General features: G+C 35.2%; 1 pseudogene; it reads right to left on the bottom strand.

Annotated features, from left to right (window-relative positions):
• Window positions 1–258: 258 nt before the first annotated feature.
• On the bottom strand, window positions 259–8,360 carry LOC114080733 (mediator of RNA polymerase II transcription subunit 28 pseudogene; annotated as a pseudogene).
• Between the last annotated feature and the right edge of the window lie 280 nt (window positions 8,361–8,640).

Raw genomic sequence — 8,640 nt, 5'->3', positions numbered from 1 at the left:
TGTGCATCAAACTAATAGTCTAAACTTTGCTGTGGACAAAACAAACAAAATGAAACCTCACTTTGTTTAGCAAGCTATTGGCATTTTATAAAGTACTCAAGTACTTAACAGGTCATAAAAATTGGGGAAATTTTTCAGTGTGAATAAAATTAACAACAACTCATTCTCTGGCAGATAGTTTTTCTAAAATGCCATGTCTACACAGAGAGGTTTGGAGAAACTGTTTGCAGAAGGCTACGGTTGTAGGCCAGACCTCTCTCAGGTCTGCTTCAGAGGTGCAAGGATTTTGGAAGATGCCTGCTCCAGATAGGTCAAGGATACCTAAGGGACTTGGCTGGCTTTTTGTGCTGCACACTGATGTCCTCTAGCACCTGATGCCAGTGCCTCAGCTGTGTCAAGTACTTCTGCACCATTACATCTTTCCACTGCAACTCATTCCTTAGTTCTGAGACGTCCTCTTTGATAGCTTGCTGTGGTTTCTGGACAGAGAGCTACAATCTTTTTTTTTTTTTTGTAGAAAAAAAGCATTCTGTCTTGCAATATCCAGAAACTTCTGGATACACTGATCAACACCAGTTCCAATTTCTTCCTGATCGATGCCATTGACATAATCCTAACTCAGGAGAGAAGCAAAGCAAGCGTGGAATGAAGCCTCCAACTCGTCTACCAAAGTTCTGGTAGAAGTTTGCATCGGGACCTGCACTGCCTGATGAAGCAAAGCCTAACCAGGGAGTCCAAGAGGAGGTTGCATGACTGCTGGCTGTTCAGAGAATATACCTCCCAGCAGAGCCGCCTAATCTGGGATGGCAGGCCTCCCACTGCACCTGCGCAGAGTGGTGCCAGTTCAATATTTCTGTTAAGTTTCAATGCTGACTTGACTTTATGACCTACATTTAATTGAATAAAAGTAATTAAAAAAAGAAAAACTAAGGAATTTGTTTAATGATAAAAAAGACTTTGGATTATTGGTTCACAAAAACAGGACAAAAAACAATCTGTCATTTGTTCCACATCTTCCCTTTTTATCTCCATATCCTATACTCAGATACCCAGTTGGAAGCCTTCAAAGTCTGTGCTTCCAAGTTCTCCTGTCACATATTCTTGGTACAATTAGAATACACACAGAAAAACAGAATCTTTAGACATTGTTCAAACTAAAAATAAATAGGACCAGGACATTATAATCATAAAGGAATTACAACTTATTTTCCTTTTTGACTATAAGTATTTAAAAATTAAGTCTAATATCCTTTGGGAAATTTTATAAAGTATTTTATTAGGATGAAATTCTCTAATGTACAGCATAAATATTATAGTTATTAATGTTATACTGTATTTTGTATTTCTACTGAGTAGGTTGTAGCTGCCCTTGGTATATACACAATAAAATGAAGGAGCAGGTGAGATAATATATATACTAATTTCCATCTCTGTAGTAACCATTTTGTTATCTACATTATCCCATAACATAATTTTGTATACCTTAAATATATACAGATAAAGTTTACTTTTTAAAAAGTGTCTTAAAGCCCTGCTGTTGGTGATGCTCAGTTAAAAACTGTTTAACTCTCTGGATAATAGGGATTCTTTTCAACCCTATGTAAATTTTACTTTAACTTAATGTTTTTTTACTGTGAGGTGCTTATGCAACAAAACTCTAAGGTTGGGGTTTTTCTAATGTCACTTAGGCAATGCTATATCATTCGTATCATTGTCCAATTAGATAGATCAAGTTTTAGTTCTGACCTTGAAAAAGAAATAAATTTCCCATCTAAAAGGAGGGAAATTTCAGGTCTTCCATTTCTGTGTCTTTAGCTAAACAGAAAGTGGAGTAGACTGAAATGTCATAAAATCAGAAAGAGAAGTTAGAGTAGACATCTTTTTTGCAAAGAATAATTTAAAGAAATTAAGCCCTTTATTACTGACATTTGTGAAGGATTTGTTATTTAAAATCTGTATTATGAATTTTAAACAGACTTTAAAAATCGTTCTGAAATTAGAAATTTGGATGCTGTGCAGAATAGTGTAAAAAAAAGGTAAGAATGGGAGCCAATCCAAGTTAAGCAATTAAAAAGTCAAAATTAAATAAGTGGTGAACAAATTTGTTCTTTAATTACAGAGAGTTGGGCTTTTCAATGATTCTTTTTTTTAATTTTTTTTTTTATTTTTTATTTTTTTATGTGGTGCTGAGGATCGAACCCAGCGCCCCGCGCATGCCAGGCGAGCATACTACCGCTTGAGCCACATCCCTAGCCCCTGGCATATTGTTTATTTTTTTTTTTTTTAATTTTTTATTGTTGGTTGTTCAAAACATTACAAATTTCTTGACATATCATATTCCACACTTTGATTCAAGTGAGTTATGAACTCCCACCTTCACCCCATACACAGATTGCAGAATCACATCAGTTACACATCCATTGATTTACATATTGCCATACTAGTGTCTGTTGTGCTCCGCTGCCTTTCCCATCCTCCACCCTCCCCCCTCCCCACCTCTCCCCTCCCCTCCCCTCCTCTCTCTCTACCCCCTCCACTGTATAACCCTGAGGGTCTCTTTCCATTTCCATGCAATTTCCCTTCTCTCTCCCTTTCCCTCCCACCTCTCATCCCTGTTAAATGTTAATCTTCTTCTCCTGCTCTTCGTCCCTACTCTGATCTTAGTTACTCTCCTTATATCAAAGAAGACATTTGGCATTTGTTTTTTTTAGGGATTGGCTAGCTTCACTTAGCATAATCTGCTCTAATGCCATCCACTTCCCTGAAATTCTATGATTTTGTCATTTTTTAATGCAGAGTAATACTCCATTGTGTATAAATGCCACATTTTTTTTATCCATTCGTCTATTGAAGGGCATCTAGGTTGGTTCCACAGTCTTGCTATTGTGAATTGTGCTGCTATGAACATCGATGTAGCAGTGTCCCTGTAGCATGCTCTTTTTAGGTCTTTAGGGAATAGACCAAGAAGGGGAATAGCTGGGTCAAATGGTGGTTCCATTCCCAGCTTTCCAAGAAATCTCCATAATGCTTTCCAAATTGGCTGCACCAATCTGCAGTCCCACCAGCAATGTACAAGTGTACCCTTTTCCCCACATCCTTGCCAGCACTTGTTGTTGTTTGACTTCCTAATGGCTGCCAATCTTACTGGAGTGAGATGGTATCTTAGGGTGGTTTTGATTTGCATTTCTCTGACAGCTAGAGATGGTGAGCATTTTTTCATGTACTTGTTGATTGACTGTGTGTCCTCCTCTGAGAAGTGTCTGTTCAGGTCCTTGGCCCATTTGTTAATTGGGTTGTTTGTTCTCTTATTGTCTAATTTTTTGAGTTCTTTGTATACTCTGGATATTAGGGCTCTATCTGAAGTGTGAGGAGAAAAGATTTGTTCCCAGGGTGTAGGCTCCCTATTTACCTCTCTTATTGTTTCTTTTGCTGAGAAAAAACTTTTTAGTTTGAGTAAGTCCCATTTGTTGATTCTAGTTATTAACTTTTGTGCTATGGGTGTCCTATTGAGGAATTTGGAGCCCGACCCCACCTTATGTAGATAGTAGCCAACTTTTTCTTCTATCAGACGGCGTGTCTCTGATTTGATATCAAGCTCCTTGATCCATTTGGAATTCACTTTTGTGCATGGCGAGAGAAAGGGATTCAGTTTCAATGATTCTGAAGTGAAGAGCAATTGCATAATTAATAATAATTACAACATATAATTAAAATTGTTTTCTGATAAATAGTTGATATTTTATTTTCCAACTTGGTAGGAGAGGAACCATAAAAATAAAACATTAGACACAGAACAAATTCAAATAGTTATTAAATTTAGCTCTGTGGTGAGGTGGAGGCTGACAAAATGTTTGCCTTTGGTTAGGTTTTAATTACTAGAATGTTCATGGGTTCTCTATTCAGTGGTCTAATCCTTCACATGGACTAAATTAGAATAGTAAACGATCTTGGTTTCCTTACCCCAAATTATTCATGAAGTAAACCCTAAAGGTCTGTTACAGAAAAGAAAAAAAAAATCTATCACCATTCTTCCAATTTTCCATAATAATTGTCTTTCCTTATCTGCAATATTAAGATGAATAGTATACATTTATTTTCAGGGAGAAAATGGAAAGAAGCTTATATTTAAAAAAAAAGGTTTTTATTTTACTGTAAAATAAAAGAGATGAACTAAAGTGAAAAAAAAAAATAGTGTAATTTAAAACAGTGTCTGATACCCAGTAGCCAATCAAACATATCTATGGACCATTGTTGAATTTATAGATGCCAAAGAATCATAAGGAAGTTCTTTATTTTCCTTATTGTCTTCCTTCTTGTTATAAAGGAATAATAAAAATAATTTCCTCATTTGTGAACTGTCACTGAGGGGTAAGAATAGATATGTTAGGGAAGAAATTGGGAGATGGGTTTGAGGGTACTCACTGTCTCCTTACTCTACAGACAGAGCATGGGTCCCTGATCTGATGATACTTCCCTCAGCCATGATCTGAAGTGAAAAATCAACAGAAAAGAGACTTTACCTCTTTGACTTTGACCTGCTTTTATTTGTTGAGTCTGCTGCAGGGAATTAACCTGATAAAAAGAATCAAGGGAGCATGGATGAGAATTACTTGTGGGTAATAATTTATTGTGACATTCTTAGACTCATTGACCACTTTCTGTCTACTGATAAGACCCAAATACATTCCACTGCCTTATTCTTACCAGGTAATAGAAAATGAGTTTTTGACCTTCCCCATGGCTTGTCCATCCAGTGTATAGTGTGCCTTGATATTCTGTTTTTGGCCACATGGCAGGGTACCAGCCACAGGCTCAGGTCAAGGTAACTCCCACTTAAGGAGAAAATATGCCTTGCATACTCTGACCTCCCTGGTGTTCTTCTTATATAGTTAAAACATATGTTAGGTTGCTGGTGATAGACCTGATATAACATAAAAGCAAAAAGACAAAATTATCTTGAAATACTTTACTTAGTTTCTTATCAAAATGAATAGTTAAAAATATGTTTCTTCTACTCTATCAGTCTCCCTCATCCCCACTGACCACCAAATACCCAAGTTATCAGCATCACCATGTTGAAGATATTAAAAGGAAGTCATTCACAGATTTTTCTCCTTTACCCTGATTCTGCTGACTCATCATTGCTTTGATATATTTTTTTCCTTCTACTTTTCAGAGCCAGAGGAACAAAGATGTTCAAATGGAAAGAATAAATCATCCAAATGAGCAGAAAAAAGAATTGTCAGATAACTGAAATCTCATGTAAATTTTTTAATTAAAATTCTATAAATAGATAGATATAATACATTATCTTACTGATCTCATAATTGCTTATAAATAATTCTAAGAAAATTAGCATTCATGCTTCTTTTCATTATTATGATTTCCAACTTTTAAGGCCTATTTAGTTCCTGGAATTTAAACCTTTTCAGATGTTTAGCACATGATTCCATATTCCCTAAAGTCACTGTTCCCTAGTTCTTTTCCTGGTGCACTAATATTTTATTCTAAATTTATTTGGCATATTTTATGGACTAATCTATTTTATCCCATAATAAAGTTTGTTTGTTTAAAACTATATACTTAGATACATTATAATAATAATTTACAGGTCAGTTAACTTCATGGATATGTCAACTATTTCATGTGTAGGAACTCTGCTTATTTATCTTTTCATCTTTTCAGTCCTAGGGAGGAGCAGGTATTCATCACATGGAATTTACCATCTCTCTCTCTCTCTCTCTCTCTCTCTCTATATATATATATATATATATATATATATATATATGTATAATTTTTATATAGCTATAATTTAATATATATTAAATTTAATTAACGTGAATATTGGGAATTAGAAATAATTTAAATACTCTTAAGCAAGAATCAACAAATTGTAGTTTTTTTTAACACTTTTTGTTGTGATAACAAGCAAGAAAACTTTGAGCTGTAGAAATATTTTGATCACCATCATTAGGAAATATATACTTGGGTGTGTGTCTGTATTATCACTTTAAAAATGCTGAAATAGTTGAGAAAATATATAGCATAAATTATATGAATGATTGAAGCAGCTGATATTATTCAGGACCCAAAGGAAATAGGATTTATGTTTGCACAACATATAAAACTGTACAAATAATGCTAACAAAATTATCACTCACTTTGATAATATCCTTTCCTAATGCCTTAATTAATTTTTATGAAATTCAATTATCTTCAAATTTCTAACCTTAAAGTTTTGACTTCTTATATCTCTCAAGTGCAGCGTGTGCTTTAAATATTTTGTCTCTTTTTGTCCTCAGAGGATTTACTTATATTTTTACTTATCATAATAAAAAGTTAATTGGTTACGATGTTAATGGTATTGATTGAAAACAGTACAAGATCCTATTCATTAGTAGTTGCCCTGTAAAGATAATTGACTTCACTTGCAGAGATGAAGATGAATTTTTGGGGAATGGGAATGCCTTTTTCATCCACCAGAAGCATCTAAGGAAGAAACAGTATTTGATAATTGATGTGGAAAACAAAGAGGACAGAAATCAACATGAACAAATGCCTTTAGTGTTGCAACTAAGTTTACCACAAGGCTTTTCTTCCATTTGGATCCTCACGTGCTCATAACTCATTTATTTTTGAAACTTTGTAGCATTTCTATTAAGACCAGGGAGGTTTTCATTTTTTAAAGAATATCTTTCCAGGCAGGAAGTTTTTAATAACTACAATCATCACTTACTACATCTGGAACCAAAATTACAGGAGTGAATTTAAAAGGGCAGCTTTCCCCTTTTCACCTGGCTGAAGGCTAGAGTGCTTCGTTGTGCTCACTCTCCTCCTCCCTGAATAAAGCATTTCTCTATGCTTCAGCTTCTCACAAATGGAACTAATAGTAGTGCCTCCTTCACATGTGGCAGTGACCATTAAGTAATCCATTTAAAATATGTTATAAGATATCTGACACATTTATTCCTCCAAATTAGCTAATAACTTTACTATTACCCCCTGAAATGATCAGCTATGAAAACCCACATGAAAATATTTCTTTTTGAGGAAAATAAAATAATTATAAAGCTGATAAATCATTTTTTTGGTACTGGGGATTGAATTAAGGGACACTCAACTGCTGCATGGGCTCTCTCTTGTCCAGTGAGGAGGTCTATGGAACAGGGTAGAGAAGAGTGTGGCTGCCGAGTCTCTAATCAAGACCCCTGGAGACCATGCAGGAAGCAGGTCTGATTTTATTGCACAGTTATCATATATATATATATATATATATATATATATATATATATATATATATATATATATATATACTCAGAGAGTAGCTAAGCAGATTATAGGCAGCCACCAATGCAATGTCTGCTGAGTGTCCTTGCAGTGACCAATTGAGGAGTGGAAGGTGGCTCTCATGCCCAGGGCTATGCCTACGGGGTAAGCTGCCTGCCACTCACACGCCTAGCACTAGGGGAGTAGCCTGCCCTTAGATGCCCTTAGCCTGCCCACTCAGATGCCCTTAACATATGCCATGTATGCAATGCTCCATGCACTTGTCCCCACAAACCACTGAGCCACATCCCTAGCCCTATTTTGTATTGTTTTTAGAGACAAGGTCTCACTGAGTTGCTTAGTGCTGCCCTCTTGCTGAGGCTGGCTTTGAACTCGTGATCCTCCTGCCTCCACCTCCCGAGCCATGGGGATTATAGGCATGTGCCACTGTACTCTTCAAAGTCAATTCTTACTATGAATAAAATCAGTATTTTCTTTGCTTTGTTTTTAAATTATATACATTACATATTAAAACAATACAACAATAACCATGAAATGCATGCTATAATAATATCTACACCTAGAATTTGAACCATTTATTCACTTATTTCTAAGTAGAAGAATAGATATAAAGAAGGCACTGGCAGCCATAAACTGGGAGTCACTTGTGAGAAACTAAAAATTCTGATGCTTACTGGATAAGGGCAGAAATAGTATTTTCTGAAACGGGTGAGCAAGGAGATTCATATAGTAAATGCTTCATTACATTAAGAATTTTCATTTATTACATATCCCAAAGAGAAATAATGTGACTGAATTTCATAGCCCTTTATTATAAGTTTATACATTTCATCAGTGATATTTACCTAGGGAAGTTCTAGTTCTTGGTTTCATAATTTTGGTCATTTTGATTAATTAATAACTAATCAAGTATGGGTTTCATCATTGGACCCCAGATTTTACCAGCAGGAAATTTTTCCTATTTGTAAGTTACACTATACCTGTCCAGAAAAGGAGATTCTTTGTCTAAAATGTGAGTCCACTCTCACAAACTTGAGTTTGGTGGGCCATGTTTGTGATTTCACTAGTCCCATTTCCAATGAATAACAGGTCTGAAAAATATATAGAAAAGAGTAAATACTCTTGGAAGTTACTTTAGTTCTAAATTTTCCTTCCTATGTCAACCTTTCTTATCTTCATTTTGTTATGAGAAATAAATTAGTATTTAGTATTTTATCTCCCATATTCAGTTATTACTCAAACCTGTTCCCTCTTCTCTGATCTTGGATTTCACTGTTTCATTTTGTAGCCTGTACTTTTAATCTGAAACTTGTTGGTTTTTACTTGTTGGGTGATGCAGCCATTGCTGTTGAG

The sequence above is a fragment of the Marmota flaviventris genome, chromosome 3 (genome assembly GCF_047511675.1).
Source record: "Marmota flaviventris isolate mMarFla1 chromosome 3, mMarFla1.hap1, whole genome shotgun sequence".
Lineage (NCBI taxonomy): Eukaryota > Metazoa > Chordata > Mammalia > Rodentia > Sciuridae > Marmota > Marmota flaviventris.
This window is presented reverse-complemented; position numbering and strand designations above follow the sequence as displayed.